Here is a 22,928-nt window from a genome sequence, read left to right on the forward strand (position 1 = left end):
TGTTCTATTATGGGCTGGATGTTCCATGAAATGTGGAATGCAATTTTTGGTGTTTTGATTTTTTTTCGCGTGGTATCGAATGGTATCGAGTATCGCAATACTTTTTTATGGTATCAAAACCGAATCAAAATTTTGGTATCGAAAGAACCCTACGTGCTGTGTTGGACTGGGATCGACCCGAAGATCTGAAGGCACTCATGCGATTTTTGCGGTTTACTAACTACTACCGTAAATTTATATTGAATTACTCAACCGTTGTTAAACCATTAACTGATATGACTGAGAAAGGCGTGGATTTCTCAGTCTGGTCTGAAGAAGCATTATAAAGGATTGTTTTGCTTCTGCTCCTATTCTGGTGCAACCTGATGTGATTCATCCCATTACGATAATTACTGATCACAAAAATCTGGCTTACCTGGAGTCGGCTAAACGTCTAAACCCAAGGCAGGCCTGATGGTCGTTGTTTTTTTTACTAGATTTTATTTCATTGTCACTTATCGCCCTGGGATTAAAAACGCCAAAGCGGATGCCTTGTCGCGTTGCTTTCCTGGGGGGGGGGTGATTAGGAGGATTCTGCTCGGATATTGGCGGATGGGGTGGTTGTATCCGCCCTTTATCCTGAACTTGAGGCAGAGGTGTTGGAGGCCCAGCGAGAGGTACCTGATTCCTGTCCTCCAGGAAAGTTGTTTGTATCTTCAGAACTACGACACAAGGTGTTTAAGGAACATCACAATACAAAATGGAAAAACTGTGATTCTGGTGGTTGTTCACCGCCTCAGCAAGATGGCGCACTTTATACCATTATCAGGTTTATCTAATGCCAAAACTCACTCTCACGTGTTTGTCGATAACATCATGAAACTACACGGCATTCCCTCTGATGTAGTGTCTGATAGATGGACTCAATTTGTTTCAAGATTTTGGAAAGAGTTCTGTACTCGTCTGGGGGTCCAGTTGTCCTTCTCTTCTGCCTTTCATCCTCAGTTGAACGGACAAACTGAGTGCACCAACCAGAATCTGGAGACTTATTTGAGATGTTTTGTCTCTGAGAATCAAGAAGAGTGATCTTAATTTTTGTCGTTGCCCGAGTTTGCCATGAATAACCGTAGACAGAAGTCCACTGATAAGTCAATGTTTTTTGGTGCATATAGGTTCCATCCACAGTTTAGCACATTTTCTGGTACTGAGATGTCTGGTATACCTGAAGCGGAAAGATTCTCCTCTTCATTGTCATCTATTTGGCGGAAGATTAAAAACAATCTAAAAAAAATGGTTCAAAAAGTATAAATGCATGGCTGACAAGAGATGTATGAGTGGTCCGGACCTGAGAGTGGATGATTCTGTGTGGCTGTCCACAAGAAACATTAAGTTGAAGGTACCCTCTTGGAAGTTGGGACCAAGGTTTATTGGGCCATACAAGATCTCTGCCATTATTAATCTGGTGGCTTTTCGTCTTGAGATTCTGCAGGCTTTGAAAATTCATAATGTGTTTCACAAGTCATTGCTTAAAATATATGTCAAACCTGCTGAACCGTCCTCCCTGCCACCCCCTCCCGTCATGGTGGATGGTAATCTTGAGTTTCAGATTGCCAGAATAGTGAACTCACGTATTCTTCGTGGATCTCAGTGAATGCCTTTCACAGGGCGCATCCTGATAAGGTCGTACTGTCACGGTCCCTCCCGTGACAGAGGTGAGAAGATCGGATAGACTTGCTGCACGTGAGGCTATCTGACAGGTCTCTTTGTTTTCCTCTTTGTATGTTGTTGTTTGTCAGGATCTCACCTCTCCTCAGGTTCTGCTTGTTATCAGTGATGAGACTCTATTTAGGTCCGCCTCACACTGCTGACCATGCGGTTGATATTTCCTCTTGGAGTTGCTAGTACTTGTTTGTCTTGGATCTCCTGCTTCTCCGTTCATCTAGAAGTTAAGTACAAGTTGCCTTTCCTGTTTGTTGTTCTCTGGTGTGTTTTGGTTCTATGCCTAAGGGAGAACCGGGTTTCTTCATCGGGGAAGGAACCAGCTGTGTCGTCTCATGCTACCTATCCTAGGGCTCGTCAGTTTTATCAGGGCATAGGTAGCCGGCGTATGAGCATTTCCATCATCAGGATCTGCTCATAATGGCAGGAGTTAGGGAACGGCCTAGGGATTACTAGGAGGTCACCATCCCTCTTCCTTAGTTTTTGAGGCCTAGACTGTTGTCTATTTCTTTTGTGTGTATCTGGTGTTTTCCCCTTCCCCATTACCCGTGACAAGAGTACTCTGTAATAGGGTGGGTTACGTGAGGAAGCGCTACTTGAGACCTACATACTGTACATACTAAGGCTTCGTTCACATTACCGTTCAGCCTTTCCATTCTCCTGCTCTGTTTAGGACTTTTGTCTCCGCTTCAAAATCATCTGAGCGGAAACATAACTGACCCCATTATAGTCTATGGGGTCCTTAGGCTCCGTTCGGCTCAGTTATGTGCCTTCTCCGTCCTTTCCATTCTCCTGCTCCTAAACAGAGCAGGAGAACGGAAAGGCTGAACGGTGATGTGAACGAAGCCTAACAGGATCTTGTTGGCTGCGGTATCAGCAAAAAACGTCTTGGTTATTCCACAATCAGCCGCACCCGCCCTCTGTGCCAACGAGATCCAGTCCGACTGGCGGCACAGAGATAACCACCTAGACAAAACAAGCTAATCAAAGATAGTTAGGATTTTATGTATATTTGTACTATTTTTTTCCAAGACAACCTCTTTAAATTGCAGCATACAAGGCTGCATGCAGCTCCATGTATTCCTTTATGCCACAGTTGGTGAAATCACTCAGTTGTGCAACACATAGCCCAGGACGAATGCACAAAACAACTGTCAGGGAAGGGGTTAATATGACAGGCCAGTACTTGTTTGTCTGGCGGCGATATGTGTACTGGAATTATGGAATCACATAACGCTGAGGTTGCTAGGGGTGGGGTCATGTAAGGATACCAGTTCTTGGAAACTTGTTTAGCTATGCCTTCACTATCAGGGAACTGATTAACGTCACTGGGCACAGACAGAAGGGAAACGATAAAGCTACAGTAATGGGAAAGGACACCAACAGAAATGTGATTACTCATCTCGCCTTTCCTACGTTTACAAAATAAGGACACATCCATACACCATGAGAACGGTTTGACAGACAGTGATCCAATTTTAGATACAAATTGTGGGGGGAACCTGTTAGGTTATGTCACCAACAGGGCGACTATTTTGAATGCCACCATCTTGGATTCAACATCAGCCTTAAAAATAGGAAGGTAGGTTTGTGTGACACATCAAACGGGTAGAGAATATCAGCATGAAAACAATAGTAAGCTTTAACTTAACTTAATTCGTTCTCGTGGTAAAATAATGATCCTTCTCTCCCCATAGAACCCTTGCCATCTTGTGTGGGCAAGGTCATTGAGACCATTAAAACCATTAAAAACAATCCTACAACTCAAGCGGCGTTTTGTACAGAACACCAGCGGACAGCAGCATTAGCATCTGTGTGATTTGATAGCAACAAGCGTGGGTTGCCAGCATCCAGAGCAAGCCAAGTATTGTGCCACCCTAACCTGTGACACCTGATCACCGGCCAACTAAGACCCAATCTACTAGATTTCCCTGGCACCAGTATTGTCTGTGTGGGTTAGAGTTTAAGATTAGGAGTTAGTGGTTTTAGGGTAACAGACTCCAGAGGGAATTGAGTGAGTAAAAGGAGGTGTGATGTCACAGGTCACATGTTATCGATGGTCATGTGGTATGAGGCAGGGGTGGACCATATAGACGATATAGGCGATATGCGATATAAATTTGTGCCACGATATAGATTTTGTGCATATCGCCTATATCGCCGGACCGCGATATGATCGTGCTCTCTGTGCGCATGTTCTCCTGAGCCGGCACAGTGGAGAAGGAGGGAGTCCCTCCCTCCCCACTGTGCGCTGGCTGCCGCTGGCCACCAATGAGAACAGAGGAGGAGGAGGAGAGGAGGGACTGACAGTAAATCATTGAGTTTTCACGATCTCAGTGAGCTTGTGAAAACTCAAATCCGATGGTATATTCTAACCCCCAGGCATTCCCATGGTGACAGGGAAGCTTGCCTGGGGGTTAGAATATACAGGGCCACGCCGCTCACAGTAGAACATTTAAAAACGAATCAGTAACTTTATTCATTGGTGATCTCTTTACTGTATACCTTACTCTGTCTTAGCTCCGGTAACAGCAGGCGGCGGGACATCGGTGAGTGAGCGCCGCCCGCCCGCACTGCCTGCTGTTACCGGAGCTAAGACATAGTAAGGTATACAGTAAAGAGATCACCAATGAATAAAGTTAAAGTTACTGATTAGTTTATAAATGTATTCCTGTGAGCGTCGGGGGGGATCTGTGGATGGCACCGTTTAGGGGAGGGGATCTGTGGATGGCACCGTTTAGGGGAGGGGGGATCTGTGGATGGCACCGTTTAGGGGAGGGGGGGATCTGTGGATGGCACCGTTTAGGGGAGGGGGATCTTTGGATGGCATCGTTTAGGGGAGGGGGATCTGTGGATGGTACTGTTTAGGGGAGGGGACTCAGCTCCCTGCTGTTGTGTGCACAAAGCACAGGGCAGCAGGGAGAGTGTAAAGTCCTATTCACCCTAATAGAGCTCTATTAGGGTGAATATGACAGGGGTTCTAGTCCTTAAGGAGGCTAATTTTTTAAAAAGTAAAAAAAAAAAGTTTAAACACGCCCTCCCAAATATAGAAAACAATAAATCGCAATATAGATTTTAGGCCATATCGCCCACCCCTAGTATGAGGTACAAATGACTCCTTGTAGCTCACAAATCAGTACACTGCTGTATATACTATGGGAGTTAGTGCCTCTACATAACTTTGGTGGATCCGGCGCAGGGGCTTATTAAGACCGGTGTCTAAAACACCAATCTTAATAAATGACCCCCTATATATCTGTACTCCATCTATTATACCATATAATACACGCAGTGTGTTCGGATATATAGTATATACAGCAGCGTACATGTGAGGTACGAGATATAATAGATGCAGAGGGTACAGATATATCAGTACACTGCTGTATGTACTATGTATTGCACACACTTCATTTATTATACCTTGTGCCTCACATATATAGTAAATACAGCAGTGTACTGATATGTGAGGCACAAGGTATAATAAATGAAGTGTGTGCAATACATAGTACATACAGCAGTGTACTGATATCTGTCCATGTCCATACTGCATCTATTATACCTCATACTCCAAATATAAATACACTGCTGTATGTACTATATATCTGTACACACTACATCTATTATACCTTGTTCCCAATGTATCAGTACACTAGTGTATATACTATATGTCAGGTATGAGGTATAATAGATTAAGTATTTACAGATATACAGTATGGTTACTGTGTGGTGTGCATGAGGTATTGGAAGTTGTAGTTAGGGTTAAGGTTACTATTAGGGTTAGTGTTAGTATTAGGGTTAGGGCACATGGAGAGTAAAGGGGAAGACCTCCTTTTACTGAATCCAGTGAGAGGACCTTCTTTTTCCCACTCAGTTCTAGCCTCAACCCTGCAGTTCTTCTATATTCAGGGTCTGAAGGATCTTTGATGAGGTCATCACAGGTCCTGCAGCTGCACCTTCCGAACCTAGGAACTACACTATTGTCATTGCAGTTCCTGTTATACAGTTCAGGACCTGATGTCATCATTGGTCCTTTAGCTTTTTAAGGCTCCGAACTGCACTGATGATGCAGGGTTCCCTTCATCAGTGCAATTAATGTAAAGTCATATCAGACTGTAGAGCGCCCCCCGGACAGTTTGGCACCTGGGCAACCTTTTTCCCCTTCCCCCGCTCGCTACACCAATGGCAACACTCAGATATAGCAAAAATGTATAATATATTGGCTGTCCTCCCAGCCGAAACATCGTCCTGAGAAGAGGGTTAGTGAGGTGTGCACAAAAGATATAACAGGATGTGTTCCATGCCATTTAAGAGTAAGTTCTATATTCTGGAGAAGTAGCAAAATTGAGCCAGGGTCACCAAGTCACTCAGAAGCAATCCTCAGGATAGGTCATGAATATCAGATCGATGGGGGGCCAACATCCGAAACCCTCACGATCAGATGTTTTAGGCCGCCAACTCTACAGTGGGTGGAGTGGGATGCAGGCAGCTCCATACACTGTGTAGTGGCCATTCTGGGAGCTGCAGTACGCCACTGACAAAAACTATACAAGTATGGAGTCTTTGTATACACTATACAGTTTCTGGCACTGCAGCTGTCCACCCACAATCTGATATCAATATCAGTAATTTTGACAACTCCTTTAGACCTCCCACATTGGTTATTTACTTACCACTTACATTTGGCACGGTTTCGGTACCTTGGTTCCTGTACAGCCTGTCTCACATTGTCATACCAGAGCAATGGTATTTCATCAATGATCACTTGACTGCAGTAACCAATCGCTAATGTGCAGGGTTGAAATTTCAGGTAGAGATTATGATTGGTTACTATGGCTGACTCCTTTTGGTAGTTGGTAGGCGGAAGGATTGATCTGTATTTGGGGTCAATTGCTAGATAAGTATAATAGAATTACCGAATATTCAGAACCTCTCAAACATTTCTTATAATGAGATCTGTTGGGGTTCTGGCGCTTTACATTGTGACAGCTGCTTTGAAGACTGTAATATTGTTACTGTCAAACACTGGACCCAAAAGAAATGGAGAAAGAAATCGGCAAAATAGACCCTAAAGAATATATTATTGTTTTAATTTTTATGTTGCTCTGCGTAGAAGCATGGCTGATACGGTGGAAAAGAAGACCCAGATCTGTCATATGTGTTCACGCTGTCATCCCCTGCAAATAGTATGGCAGTTTCTGCCGCGGTTCACTTTGGACGCCGCAGACCCTTGAATGGAACTAAACCGTGAGCAGACACCCACCACAGCTTCAAGCCGCATCTGTCCGCACACCACGCCAAGAAGAGACCTGTCCCTTCTTGGCATGGTTGCAGCATTAAACTGCCAGCCATACAAACTGCAGACCTACCTCCCATTGAAAGCAGTGGGAAACAGAAGCCACACGACTGCCACTGTGTGAATGTCCCCCAAGATGGATGATAATAATAGCGCTTGAGCTAAACCTCACCGGAACATCCTGTAGCATTTTAATTTAGTACCTGATGGTGCTGTGTATTTATGCCTCTGATACTCAATACCCTGAAGAACACACAGGAATTAACATCTGTGTAGAAACGCATAGGGTGAAGTGCCGCAGTACCGTTATGTTGCCGCCAAGCCAGTGAAGGCGCAGCATGCTCAAATGAAATCATTAGGACTGCATTGTTTAATCGGTCTTCAGTGTTAATGGCCACATGGTTTTGTGGGTGCTCAATGGCTATTAACAGTGAGGACCGACTAAACAACCAGGTCCTAATTAGTTCATCGGAGCCCGTTGTGACTCGTATGTATGTGCGGTACCCAGCCACGTGAAGACCGTAACTGCAGCACTAAATGCACATGAATGCCATGAGGGCTATTGTAGACAAGACCAAGTCAAAATCCTGGCTTCTCTTGCCTGTCCTTCACGCAATACTCCTGTAGCAAGCCTGATTGACAACAGAATTGGTGAGATACAATACTTTTTCAATGCATGAGCAGCAGCGCGGTGGCTCAGTTGTCACTGGCATCTTACAGCACTGGGATCCTAGGCTAAAATCTTATCAAGGACAACATCTGCATGGAGTTTGTATGTTCGCCCCATGTTTACGTGGGTTTCCTCCCAAAGTCATACTGATAAGGGAACTTAGATTGTGAGCCCTATTGGGGACAGCAAGCAATGATAATGTTCGTAAAGGGCTGCAGACTATGTCAGCGCTATATAAGTGAGGAAAATATAAAGAAAAAAAATATTACTATTTAAATTCTTCTATTCAGGCTAGGCTAGACTATTTCATACAACGTATTTGAAGAATCTACTTCCACAAGAGCTCTCCCTGACTGCTATGCCCATGCAAGGGTCTCAATGGTAGACTATTGCATGCCCACGTACCTATGACTGTGTTAGACCTGAAAACCCTATAATAGTGAGGGGACACGACCACCGGCTCCCTGCACTTAATATGGACGGAGTCAGGGTCACCTAGAATCAAGCCAGCAAGGAAACACAATACATTAAAAGACTTATCTGAGCAAACAACAAAAGCAGCAGCAGCCTCCAGCAGTGAACACTTCATCCAGGAAGTAGTATAAACCGCAAAGTGAGGCCGTATGGGAGGGAATATAAAGGGAGACGATTAGTCTAAATAGGTGACACCTGGGATAAGGAAAGGAGATGACAAAGTGAAACCAAAACAAAGAAAGTCATGCAAGAGGTAGAGAAGAACGTCTGCCAGACCTTCTCACAGAACTGGCGGTGACAATGTGGAGTGTTTCACCTTTTTGCAGATTGAAGACATGGCATGGGATCATTGATATAGCAATCAATATTACAAGCCATGCTCGGCCGCCTCTCCCTGACGGAATAACCTATCTGCGTTACTATGCTCACTGCCCTTTTTGTGCTGGATAGTGAAGTCAGTGTTGCAAGGCCAGACTCCATCTCAGCAGCTTTCTGTTGTCACCTGCCACCCGATATAACCAACTAAGCGGGTTGTGATTGGTCACCACGGTAAACTTTCGCTCATAAAGGTATAGCTGCAATTTCTGTAAAGCCCATACAATGGCTAGACATTCTTTCTGTATAGTGGCATAGGCCACCTCCTTGGTAGGAGCTTCCTGCTCAAATACATTATGGGGTGCTCATCCCCTTCAGGATTCACTTGGCTGAGCACTGCGCCTAGGCCATAGGCACTAGCATCAGTCTAAACCACAAACTTGCAGGTAAAATCTAGCCTTTGCAAGACTGGAGGGCTAGCAAGAGCAGATTTCAAAGCTGACAGAGACCTCTCGCAGTCTGCGGTCCAGTTAACTATTTGCGGTAGCTTCTTCTTTGTGAGGTCCGTCAAAGGTTTTGCTAGGGCGCTATAGTTGGGGACACATTTCCCATAGTACCCAGCTGTCCCTAAGAAGGACATAGCCTACTTTTTAGTCTTAGGTGTAGGCCAATTGGAGATGGCATCTACTTTCCCTGGCTCTGGCTTAAGCGTCCCTCCACCTACCTGGTGCCTCAGACATGCCTATGTGGCACTTTTCCAGGCTTGATGGTCAGTCCTGCATCTTGGATTCACTTGAGCACCTGTGACAGGTAGGTGAAGTTATCCTCCCAGGTCTGACTGAACACAGCAGTGTCATCCAGGTAAGCAACGGCAAACCCTTCAAACTTGTCCAACAGCTGGTTCACCAAGCGCTGGAATGTGACAGGGGCATTCTTTATGTCAAAGGGCATTACCTTGAATTCCTTGAGCCCAAAAGGAGTGATGAAGGTAGATCTCTCCTGGGCCCCAGGAGACATGGGAATCTGCCAATACCCCCTACTCAAGTCCATAATGGTTATGTACTGGGCACTGGCTAGCTGGGTACGCATCAAAAACGGTGATGGTATTTAGCTTCCTGTAGTCCACGCAAAAACACATGGTCTTATCCTTTTTGGGGACAAGCACAGGTGATGCCCATGCCCACAAGCTCTAACATTTCCTCTACCTCTCTCTTCATGTCAGCTCTCACCTCTATGGAGGCTCAATAGGCCGTGTGTCTAGTCAGCAGATGATCCCCAGTGTCCACGTGGTGAGTGGCCAGGGGATTCCTTCCAGGTCTCCCTGTAAAAGTGGCGAGAAAGGGGTTAAGTACCTCCCATAGCTGGGATTTCTGAAACTCGGACAGCTGTGGGCTAACTACAGCATCCTCAAGGGACCCTACCTCCTATGCTGCAGCCACAAAATCCAGCAGGGTGTTACTTCCCCCTCCTCCAGCAAACTGCAGACAGGCAGGACGGACGTATCTCTGTCATGATGTACCATGATCATGTTCACATGAAAGACTTTGTGCTTCTTGCGAACATGATCGACCGGGACTACGTAGTCCACATGATTTAGGCAGTTGATGAATGGGATATGGGTCTTCCCATGCCGCCTGGAGTTTGTTCTGGGTCATAGGGACCAGTACCCATGCCTTCTCACCCACCTCGTACACCCTGTCCCTGGCATTTCTATCGTACCACCTCTTCTGATTCGCCTGTGCCTGAACCATGTTCTCATGTACGATACCGCTCAGGTCCTGCATTCTTTCACTGAATTTCTGTACATGGTCAATTACAGAGACTTCTGGTGAAACCAGTTCTCCCTCCCATGATTCCTTCAGGAGATCTAGGGGCCCCATACCCTCCTCCCATACAGGAGCTCAAAGGGTGAGAAACTCGTTGATGCCTGAGGTACCTCTCTCTAAGCAAATAGCAGGTGTGGTAGATAACGCTCCCAGTCTTGCCCATGGGTATCCACAAGCATTTTGAGCATCTGCTTGAGGGTCCCGTTAAATTGTTCACAGAGACCGTTTGTCTACGGGTGATACAGACTGGCTACCAGGTGTTGCAGCTGTATTTTCTTATAGAGGCTCTGCATATGATTGGACATAAACTGGGTCCCCTGATCCGTGAGCATCTCTCTGGGGAATCCTACATGGGAAAATATGGTGAGAAGTGCATCTGCAACCTTGTCAGCCCTCACGGATGATAATTCGACAGCCTCTGGGTAACGTGTTGTATAATCTACGACCGTCATGATGAAGCGTTTTCCCGAGCTGCTGGGTACGGCCAAGGGCCCCACAATATCCACAGCAATCCTCTGGAAAGACTCCTCAATTATAGGCAAAGGGATGAGGGGGGCCCGATGCACAGGTCCAGCCTTCCCCATCCTTTGGCACACAATACAGGAACGGCAGTAATCTGCCAAACCGGGCCATTAAAAGTTATGTTTTAAAAGGCTTTTCATTTTGCTTATTCCGAGGTGACCAGCTAGTGGTATCTCGTGGGCAATCCGTAGGAGTTGCTCCCGGAACTGCTGAGGTACCACTAATTGCCTGTCTTTAAAGACATGCTGCTGGGGGCCATTGGGAATACTTTGCCTATACAGCCTCCCCGGTTATGATTTCTTTGTCCCTCTCCTCAGAGGTCCGACCAGCAATCTCCCACAGCTTCTGCAGACTGTCATCAGTGTGCAGTCTGAAACAAGTAACCGTCTGCGTCTTTACTGGTGGATAACACCACATTCTGACTAATCCCAGCCCCTGGCTGTGGACTTCCAGCTCGCTCCGTTTCTTCTATAGCCAAGACAGTAGGGGGCCCAGAAAATCGACCCGAGTTGGCATCCTGGGCACTCTGACTGCGGGTTACAGAAGAAATAGACACACCATTCTCGCCCTCTCGGTGGAGGAGGGTGGGGGTGGACGTGATAGGAACTTCATGCATCTTTATGTCATTTCCTGCCACTAAACCGCTACACAAGCCATTATCCGATGCTGGACATCTATAACCTACATTATGGTTAGTTATGCAAACTTTACCCAATGCATTGGTAACTAAATTCAGGTTATCACTAGGCACAGTATCATTATGTGATTCTAACACATTAGTGAACACAGAGTTATCACATTTTGTAGTATGCACAGTCTCAATATCACCATATGCGAATGGTGTCTACTCACATGTGGCTGCAAGCACGCCAGCGTCCTCCTCAAACGTCCCAGATCAGTTCCTAGTAACACATTAGAGGGAATCTTATCCGTCACTCCCACTTCCATCATCCCTCTTTCCGCCCCCCAATCCAGGTAAACTCAGGCCATGGGTAAAGCAGGGGTGAGACCTCCAACTCCAGCAACGGTTAGAGTTCTTCCGGGGATGAAATCCTCTGAGTTGACAAGCTCTAGGTGCACAAGGGTCATCTCGGCACCAGTGTCCCTCAGTCCCATGGTGACTGTGTTGCCCACAGTGACCACTTGTAAATTGTCACAAGATGCCCTCTTTTTCCCACCCACAAACAAAACTGCTGGGGATGAAATAGATGGTTTGGGCAAAGGGGTGGTTTTCCTCTTTTCTGTGCAAGCAGTGCTGATATACCCAACTTGGCTGCTCACAAAACACCTGCGGTTTTCCACAGCAGGACTGGGGGCAGGGGTAATTCCCGGAGATCTGCGAGTAGGGGTAAAGGTTTTAACAGGGGCACAGCGGGCTTCTGTGCCTCTGGCCCTCAGCTGGCAGCATATATATCTGCAATCTGGGCACCTTTTATCCAAGGTCCTGGGCTCCCATTCCAGAATAAACTGTGTCACTTCCATAGAACATGTGTGGAGGAACTGGTCCAGGAGCATCAGATCCTCCAGGTCTTCCAGAGTGGTAACACCCCTTCCCTGGGTCCACTGCCTGAAGTGGTTCCTTAGTCCAACAGCCAGGTCTGAGTAGCTGTCAGTATCTGTGCGCTGCAAAGTCCTAAACCGTTTTCGGTATACCTCTGGGGTGAGGTTAAATTGTCGGATTAAGGCCTTTAATAGCCTCATAATCTTGATCCACAGTTGTGGACAATGCTGCAAACACCTCCCGTGCTTTGCCTCTTAGTCCTGGAGTCAGATACTTAGCCCATTCGGCAGGGGGTAGCTGGAATTGCCTGCAGACCTTTTCAAAACTTTTGAGGAAAACATCCAGATCGCTGTCTTTCTCCATGACAGGGAAACAATCTAGATGAGGTTTAAGGGATACAGTGTCAGTGGACTCACCCTTGGGTGACGATGAAGCACTTTGCAGAATTTGTGTCAACCTTAGCTCTGCCTGGGGTTCTGTGAACTCTTGATCCGCTTGGCGTTCTGAAAACTCTTGCTCTGCTTGGCGTTGGGCAGCTTCTCGCTCTGCTTGGCGCTCTTGCAACCACAGCTGCATCCTCAGATTAGTATCACAGGCACCAATCTGCTGGAGAATTAGAGAAAGAGAAGATTCCATAGCGCTTTGAGCACTGGTACTGTCATGCCCAGCCAGTTCCTGAATAGGATATTCTGTCTTCTTCAGGGGCTGAAGGTCCCTGCTCCGGTTCCACAGAACGATGGGCCTGTGTTTCAAATGCCATCAATTTTTGAATGTAGGGTTGTTTCGATACCGTAAAAAAATATTGCAATACTCGATACCACGAAAAAAATAAAACACCAAAAAAAGCTGTGTGCATTCCGCATTTTCTGTTTTCTATTTTTTGGGGGGACAAGGTGAGTAAAAAAAATGGCGAATCGCGCTGTTTTTATTTTTTTTCTGTTATGGCGCTCACTGCATAGGACATTTTTTAAAATACTTTAATAGTTTGGACTTTTCAAACGTGGCGATATGTAATATGTTTATTTATTGTTTGAATATTTTATATGTAAAATTGGGAAAGGGTTTTTTTTTCAACTTTTTTATTATTATTATTATTTTATTTATTTTTTTACTTTTTATTTAATAACAAATGATCTTAATATTGGGGGGTTGAGGGGAGGGGGCGCACTGCGCCACCAATGATTTGATTATGGGGGGGGGGGGTTGAAGGGAGGGGGCACACTGCGCCACCAATGATTTTAATACTGGGTGGGAGGGCGCACTGCGCCACCAATGATAATATACCATTTAATACAGGAGGTGGGTGCGGCACCTGAGGGGTTAACTGCCGCTAATCGCAGCTCCCCGCCAGCACCCGCCTCCTGGATTTGTATTAAACATTTACTTTCATTGGTGGCGCAGTGCGCCCGCCCCTCTCTCCTCATTGGTGGACTGCTTCCTTCTCCCCTGTGCTGCTTAGGACAACATGGAGCATGCTGAGAGCAGCGAGCTCCATGTTCTCTGATACTAGACTGCGCAATAGTGAAGCCTAGTATCGAAAAAAGGCAAATCCTGGTATCGAGGTCGATACCAGACAAAAGTATGGATTGGGCATCGAAAATTCGATACCTGAAACAACCCTATTTGAAGTCTGGTTTGTTGCTTTAAGCCGTCTCTCCGCACAGAGGACCAGCAGTTCAGCTTTGGTCCTGTTCCTATACACATCTGCCATCCTAGCAGTGGTTTTCTCAAATAAAAGACAGGAAAGAAAACAAGAGAGGAGGAGGGGGCTGTTCTGCACGTTTGTCCTTCCTTGTGAACTGTTGTATCCTTCCCAAGGATACTCCAGCCCTTAAGTGTAAGGGTTAATTTATTAAACCAAACACTTAACGTCTTTAACAGTGTAAAAGACAATAACACTATCCCACCGCTTGCCACCAATCTGTGACGATCCCTACTCTCGAGTCATGTCACGGGGTTGAATTATACTAGTGAGCTCATCAATTTACCACATAAGTTCCCAGTGCCCACCCACCTATTCTAGATTACGGAATTATGCTAACTTACTCCCCTAGATTCTAACACCCTAATATGTTCTATCGCAATTGCTGCCACCATTTATACTATAAAGCAATAGGGGCCTATACTTATATATTCTCTCAACCCAAAATAAACGCTGTAACACCAGTTATCTATATGGAACCTAAAAACCCATGAAACACTATCGGTAAAGTTATTCCCTTCGAAAGAGCAGGTTCTATAAGACAACAAGGAACAGACTTATTACAAAAATATACATACAATAATAATGCAGTAAACATAAAATAAAATGGATAAAATACTGAATATTGGCTTACTGAGATGCAGCAGTTATATTCCGGCTGTGGGGACAGCTGAGGATACAGGCAGTCACTCCAAACAATGTAGATCCCCAAACGGCTGACAATGAACTGTCCTTAACCACCAATTTTTATCCCCCCTCAGCCGAGGGGTGGGCTGTGATGGAACCTCCCTCCTTTTCGTTCCGGCCTTCTGAGACTTCTATTATTCAGGTTTTTGCCCCACTTTCCCAAACGGCTGACCGATGTGGCAATATGAATCGCAGCGATTTCTCGCCGTATGACAGGGGCTGCAGGTACAGGTAAGTTCCCATAATCTGAGTTGCTTCATGCCGGTCATACAGACACCAAATATGATCTAGTTATAATTTCCAGAAGGCCAGATCCTGAATACCGAGAAATGCCTCCTGTCCATGGTGTGTTTAGACTCAACCCGAAGCCCATGTCAGGCTGAACACAATTACTAGGGTTCTGAAGATGTGGGTGTTATGAGGTCGGAGTTATGGCTTCTGATATTATCTAATCCACCTACTGAATGGCTTAGACCACCTGCTGGGTTAGCAGCTGACATGTCTGGGGTTGCCCTGCATTTTTAGTGTCCTCTTCCAGGTCTTCATTAGTATGCCCATATGGCTTGTAAGTAAATGGAGTTTCCTCTGAGAATGTGGAGTGTTTCACCTCTTTGCAGACTGGTTGGCATCTGGAGGCACAATTTGCATAAGTCCTTAATAGATCCAAAGACACTGACATACAATCAGCTATTGATAATACAAGTTCTGAAAAATCTAAAATCAATCTATCTTTCTACCTCAGATTTCGTTACAATGATGCTATTATGAAGTGCAGTATTGGTGGGGGGGGGGGGGGGGGGGTTACTATGCCACACAGCACGTACAGTAATAGGGACAAATGGGGCAACAACAGGCACAGAATTGGAGGTATCAGCAAGACTGTGAGTTTGTGTATGGTAGGGTGGATGCTGTCTCTATTGCAAACTCTGCAGACCTATGGCGGGTAGAAGTTGTCATGGTGGTCCGGACCAAATGGAAAAGACGGGAAAAGTGAACGACTCTAATCAGGGAACACTTGAGCCAGGTGTAAATTATTGGATTTTCTCCACTGTAATCACTTACACTGTGTAGAACGGCTAACTACCAATGTAAAGTCGCTGTATGGTGGTAATACTGGTCTTCGTGTAGTGTGCTTTGTTCAGTGGTAGTATTAGGCCTCTTTCACACTTGCGTTGTCCGGATCCGGCATGTACTCCATTTGCCGGAATTACACGCCGGATCCGGAAAAACGCAAGTGAACTGAAAGCATTTGAAGACGGATCCGTCTTCAAAATGCGTTCAGTGTTACTATGGCAGCCAGGACGCTAATAAAGTCCTGGTTGCCATAGTAGGAGCGGGGAGCGGTATACTTACAGTCCGTGCGGCTACCGGGGCGCTCCAGAATGACGTCAGAGCGCCCCATGCGCATGGATGACGTGCCATGTGATCACGTCATCCATGCGCCTGGGGCGCCCTGACGTCACTCTGGAGCGCCCCGGGAGCCGCACGGACGGTAAGTATACTGCTCCCCACTACACTTTACCATGGCTGCCAGGACTTTAGCGTCCCGGCAGCCATGGTAACCATTCAGAAAAAGCTAAACGTCGGTTCCGGCAATGCGCCAAAACAACGTTTTGCTTAAGGCCGGATCCGGATCAATGCCTTTCAATGGGCATTCATTCCGGATCCAGCCTTGCGGCAAGTGTTCAGGATTTTTGGCCGGAGCAAAAAGTGCAGCATGCTGCAGTATTTTCTCCGGCCAAAAAACGTTCCGGTCCGGAACTGAAGACATCCTGATGCATCCTGAACGGATTTCTCTCCATTCAGAATGCATTAGGATAAAACTGATCAGGATTCTTCCGGCATAGAGCCCCGACGACGGAACTCTATGCTGGCAGAAAAGAACGCAAGTGTGAAAGAGCCCTTATTCAGTTTCTATTTAGTGGCATTGATCATGGGTGGTGTTACCTGGGTTGGGGCCCACTCAGATGTGTGTCTCCCCTTCTCCCATGCTGAACACCTAGATGTGCCTTTGGGAAGAAGTATTGTGTGTTCTGTGATTACAGCCCCGCAGTGTAGCAGCCTGCCAACACCTCCTTTCCAAAGTTAAAAAGGTTACATTAACAATATTTATTTTGTGTGGGAGCTGCGCACCGCTGTTGCTTTCTTAATTAAATAATCTGGAATTCATATAACAGGCCTTGGATAAAGCCAGTAAATAAGCACATTTTATCTGAGATTAGAAAATAAAAACAGCAGAGGTTTGTTTCCAGAATAAATGTGTCGCGTACTTAGTTAAGAATCCTGGTGTGAGCATTAATGTGCGGTATTGGACGGAGTGCTAGGAATGCTGCAACCTTCATAGCTTGCATATTACAGAGATGGACTGTTCCAGTCATTTCATAGTACTGTGTTTGCTTTGCATTTTTCCATTGCATTTTATAAGAGATTAGATTGTCTAACATTTGTAAGGAGCTTAAAAAAGTTGGAATATCACAGTGTGCCCTTACCTTTGGTGGCTGCGGACACTAGGCCTTTATATCATCAAATGGTCATATAGTCCAATCAACCAAGGCAGCAAAGATATTTCCAGTGATTCTCACTAAGGGCTCATGCACACGACCATATGGTTTTTTCAGTGTTTTGCGGGCCGTTTTTTTGTTTCAGTAGTGTTTTCGGTTTGGTTTCGTTTTTTCCGTTCCGTTTTTCCGTATGACTTATACAGTATACAGTAATTGGGCTGGGCATACAATTTCCAATAGATTGGTTCTGCAAAAACGGAACGGATACGGAAGACATACGGAGTACATTCCGTATGTGTTCCGTTATTTTTTTTTGCGGACCCAGTGACGAACGGAGCCGCGGAACATGATTTGTGGGCAATAATAGGACATGTTCTATCTTTGAACAGAACGGAAAAATGGAAATACGGAAACGGAATGCACACAGAGACACTTCCGTTTTTTCTTTTGCCGACCCATTGAAATGAATGGTTCAGTAGTAGTACTGAACTAAAAAAACAGCCAGTATACTGAACGCAAAAAATGCTTATGTTCTTGTTGTAACCCCGACAACAAGCACTATATAAAGGACTACAAAATGGAGAGAAGACAATATTGCATAAATAAGTATAGTAAGTTCTTTATTATAGCATTCTACTTAAAGGGAACCTGTCGCTGGGATTTTATGTATAGAGCTGAGGACATGGGTTGCTAGATGGCCGCTAGCACGTCCCCAATACCCAGTCCCAATAGCTCTGTGTGCTTTTATTGTGTAAAATTTTTTGATACATATGCAAATAACCTGAGATGAGTCCTGTACGTGAGATGAGTCAGGGACAGGACTCATCTTGTGGTAATTTGCATATGTATAAAATAGTTTTTTTTTACACAATAAAAGCACACAGAGCTATGGGGACTGGGTATTGCGGATGTGCTAGCGGCCATCCAGCAACCCATGTACCTCAGCTCTATACACAAAATCCCAGTGACAGGTTCCCTTTAATATATATTAATGTTCCAAGTGAAACAACCCCTTTAATTTCTCAAGCCGATGAGATGACTGACAGAGAGAGAATTAAATGGTTTGTCTCACTTCAGCAAATAGCATTTACTAATTAATTGCAAATCACTTACTAATGTATTGTGATTGTCCATATTGCCTCCTTTGCTGGTTGGATTCATTTTTCCATCACATTATACACTGCTCGTTTCCAGGTGTTATAACCACCGCTGCTGGATTGCACACTATGAGTAAACACATACCCACTCTGGTAGCCTGAACCATGGGAGCTCCATCTCAGCCACCTTGTATCTGCTGCAGTGGTTGTCGGAACCCCTGGAAACAAGCAGTGTATAATGTGATGGAAAAATGCATCCAGTCAGCAAAGGAAGCAATATAGACAATCACAATACATTAGTAAGTGCCTTGTATTAACGTTCTCTACATCAGTGTTTCCCAACCAGTGTGCCTCCAGCTGTTGCAAAACTACAACTCCCAGCATGCCTGCACAACCAAAGGCTGTCTGTGTATGCTGGGAGTTGTAGTTTTGCAACAGCTGGAGGCACACTGGTTGGGAAACACTGCTCTACATGATAAATGCCATCTCCTGATTTGAGACACCCCTTCAAATTAGACCGCTGGCTGATCCTGACAAAGTTGTTGGGTTCAGTCCATATTATAGTGAGTCTGTCATGTCCCTGTAGCGCTATTATGAGAAGTACTACATGAATAGTACTGCTCCAGCTAAGTACAACCCAACATTGGGAAGACTCTTCCTTGATTCCTCGCTATTATGGGCTCAGAAGAGCTAGTAATGTATTACAGTGCTGATTTGTGGGCTTAGGCTACTTTTACACTAGCGGCAGCCTTCTCTGGCAGGCTGTTCCGGCGGTGGAACAGCCTTCCGGATCTGTGCTGCCGCTAGTGCACCTGTGCCGCTGGAAGTCCGCTCCCGCCCCATTGACTATAATGGCGGCGGGCCAGAGGTCCGGCCGCAGTACGGCAAACATGCCGAGAGGCGGTCGGAATAAAACTACCACATATTCGTAGTTTTATTCCGGCTGCCTCTCTGCATGTTTGCCGTGCTACGGCCGGACCTGCCGTAGCAGCGGCAGCACAGATCCGGCAGGCTGTTCCACCGCCGGAACAGCCTGCCAGAGAAGGCTGCCGCTAGTGTGAAAGTAGCCTAACTGAGGAACAGGGAAAGTTAACATAATATATGATCTGGACACGCAAGAGAGATGACAGACTCCTTTTAAAGGGGAAATCTCATTCCAACCATTATCAAATACGTTTCATATGCAGCTGCTAAAGTTAAAGGGGTTCTGCACTTTGTTTTAACTGATCGGCGGGGGTCCGACACCCGGGACCCCCGCTGTTCAGCTGCTTGAGAAGGCAGCAGCAGTGCCACGGCCTTCTCACTGTTTAATGCCAGCCCACTGACGTCACGACTAGTATCAACTAGCGTGGGCGGGGCTAATCTCTATTCAAGTAAACAGAGCTTAGCCCCGCCCACGCTAGTTGATACTAGTCGTGACGTCAGTGGGGTGGCGGTAAACAGTGAGAAAGCTGTGGTGCTACTGGAGCACCGCTGCCTTCTCAAACAGCTAATCGGCGGGGGTCCCGGATGTCGGACCCCCGCCGATCAGATAGATCATCAGTTAAAACAAAGTGCAGAACCCCTTTAAAGGCGTTATCCAGGAATTGATAATGATGACCTATCCTCGGGATAGGTCATCAGTATCACATCGGCGGGGGTCTGATTCCCGGTACCCCAGCTTATCAGTTGTTCCAGGGAGCTGCTGCACTCACAGAGCTCTGTTGAGCGCAGCTGGTTCCTAGCATTTTTCCGAGCACAACGCGGTACATAGTATAGCAGTCATGCTTGGTATTGCAACTCAGCCCCTTTGAATTGATTCGGGCTAAGCTGCAACTAGGCCATGTGACCGATGTACGGTGACATCACTCGACTAGGTAGAGGCCGCGGCGCTCTCGGAGCATCCGGCATCTTCTAGCAGCTGAACTGCGGGGGTCCCAGGTGTCAGTGCCCCACCGATCTGATATTGATGACCTTTCCTGAGTATAGGTCATCATTATTAATTCACAGATAACCCCTTTAGCAACGCTGTGCTATGCTGCATTCGTTATGGAAGTACATAGGGTGGGGGGTATGGAAACAGCAAAAGTGCAGCAAAACGAATTACGATTTTTTTCCCCCTAAATCAGGAGGTGTGGAACTTTCTGTAACCTCGGCCACCTCCGGCAGTTGAATATGACAGGTATTCAGATATCGGCTATGAATGCCTGAGATATGAATACCTCTTTAATTAACTTTGCATTGCTAACCGAGGGTCGGCCACAAGGTCAGGTTTCGGGATGCAGTTTTGGAAGCCAAAAAAAGAAATGGATCATAAAAGGAGAGAAAGGAGAAAAAGCACAGAAAGGACAGATGCGACTTCTCTGTTATGAAATCACTGTTGGTTTTGGCTTGCAAAACTGTGTCAGGAAACCTGACTGTGTGGCTTGTGGCCGCACCCTAAGTGTTATCTGTGATAGCTAGAGCTCACACATATTTAAAGTCAAGTTGGCTCAGTTGCCCTTAGCAATCAATCAGATTCCACCTTATATTTTTGATAGCTCCTTTGAAAAATGGAAGGTGGCATCTGATTGGTTGCTATGGGCAACTAAGCCAGTTCTACTTTACACCAGTTTGATAAATGACCCAAAAAGTTCCCATGTAAGATATCTACAGCGCCATCATGTATAATAGCCACAGCGGCCCTTATTCTAGTTTAAGAAGTTATCAACTCTGGAAGTAGATGTCACAGCCATGGTTATGGTCGTGACTCCTTAACCGCATGCTGTTGCCTGCGGTTTGTTTTTGGTTGTTCAACCACAGGTGAGGGCTGCTAGTGTGTTGCCTCACTTGTGGTTGCCGCGGGCAACAAGTGGTTGGAGATTGTCGCAGATTGCAGCCTGAGCTGGTGCTAGGCAGCTTGCGGCATCTTCATGCGGTTACACCTAGCTACTTCTATGTTAGGTGTGTGTGTATGGTGTGCACTGTGTTTTATGTATTGTGTGAACTTGGTTTGTTATTGTGTACACTTCCCCTTTAAGTGGTGTTTTCCCTTCCCTGGTGGTGGAAGGGTTAACTCCCTTTCTGTGTGTGTGAGACACTGGGTGTGTCTGTGTGGGTGTGGCCACTTAGGCCTATAAAGCCTCTGTGTTTGGCATGTCTCAGTGGGTTGCTTCAGCCATGCTTAGCTGGAGCAGCCTCCTGTGTATTCCATCTGCCAGTGGGGGCCACCCTTGTGGTCATAAACAAACTGTGACTCTTAGGTTTATGTTGATGTCCACTTGATGTTTTCCTTTCTTATGTTATGCACCTATGGATCTGGGTTCCTGTGTGTTTGTGCTGTGTCCATTTGTGTTTGGGTGTGGACACTTGCTGTCTTGCACGGAATCCAGTCTGAGTGTCTGTGGCAGGTAGGTGTGGAAGTGCTTTTCAGCGTCCTGCCATATCCATAGGCTGTTTATGTTCCTTTCCCTGCAGCTTGGCCAGTGAGACTCCTGTTCCTTCGTGTCCAGAAGGAACAGGTCGTCTTACCCTGCTCCTTGTTCCAGGGCAATCCTGAGGGCTAGTAGGGACCCCTAGGCATACGGTGTATGAGTCCTCCCACCTTCAGGGTTGACTCATATGGATAGGAGTCAGGGTCAGTTTAGGGACGCGATAGGAGGTGACCTGCTCCCTAATACTGTCGTCCTGGTCAAGCAGCGCGTAACATCTACGGGCATCACACGGCTGAGGGTTTTCCCCATCCTCAGCCGTGACAGTAGATGTCTAGTAAGGAACTAGGAACTTTAATTTATGCAGTTGTCAGGGTACAGTCACACCGTTAGGTTTCCTGATGCAGTTTTGGAAGCCAAAATCAGTAGTGGATGCTAAAAGAGAGAAAGTATACAGGACAGATATGACTTCTTATCTTTTTTTTATTCACTCCTGCGTCTGGCCTCCACAGCTGCCTACAGAAACCTCACTGTGTGGCCATACCCTAATGTTTACTACAAGAGAAATAAGTGCATTAACCTCTTGGGCACATGGGGCCCGATACTTAACCACCTCAGCTCCCCTAGCTTAAACACCCTTAATGACCAGACCACTTTTTACACTTCTGCACTACACTACTTTCACTGTTTATTGCTCGGTCATGCAACTTACCACCCAAATGAATTTTACCTCCTTTTCTTCTCACTAATAGAGATTTCATTTGGTGGTATTTCATTGCTGCTGACATTTTTACTTTTTTTGTTATTAATCGAAATTTGTGTTATTAATCGCTAAATTTATTGTTCTACATGTCTTTGATTAAAAAAAAATGTTTGGGTAAAAAAAAATGATTTGGGTAAAAGTTTTCGCGTTTACAAATTATGGTACAAAAATGTGAATTTCCGCTTTTTTAAGCAGCTCTGACTTTCTGAGCACCTGTCATGTTTCCTGAGGTTCTACAATGCCCAGACAGTAGAAAAACCCCACAAATGACCCCATTTCGGAAAGTAGACACCCTAAGGTATTCGCTGATGGGCATAGTGAGTTTATATATATTTTTTTTCCTTACAAAGTCTCATATTCAACTAACTTGTGACAAAAAATAAAAACTTACATGAACTCACTATGCCCATCATGAAATACCTTGGGGTGTCTTCTTTCCAAAATGGGGTCACTTGTGGGGTAGTTATACTGCCCTGGCAGTTTAGGGGCC

At 45.8% G+C, this 22,928-nt stretch overlaps 1 protein-coding gene across 3 annotated transcripts in view; it reads left to right on the plus strand.

The window, feature by feature from the left end:
- The window catches only part of LOC122934979 (shieldin complex subunit 1-like), a 176,102-nt gene that overhangs the window by 19,907 nt on the left and 133,267 nt on the right, over positions 1-22,928 (plus strand). Inside the window, exon 1 of one of the 3 annotated variants that reach the window (XM_044290673.1) lies at positions 1,665-1,691. The exons of the other annotated variants lie outside the window; for them this stretch is intronic. The gene's annotated coding sequence lies outside the window, so the exon portion shown is untranslated. Of the gene's footprint in view, positions 1-1,664; positions 1,692-22,928 lie in introns of those variants that run through there. 3 annotated transcript variants of the gene reach the window in all.

Source organism: Bufo gargarizans, chromosome 4 (genome assembly GCF_014858855.1).
Source record: "Bufo gargarizans isolate SCDJY-AF-19 chromosome 4, ASM1485885v1, whole genome shotgun sequence".
NCBI lineage: Eukaryota > Metazoa > Chordata > Amphibia > Anura > Bufonidae > Bufo > Bufo gargarizans.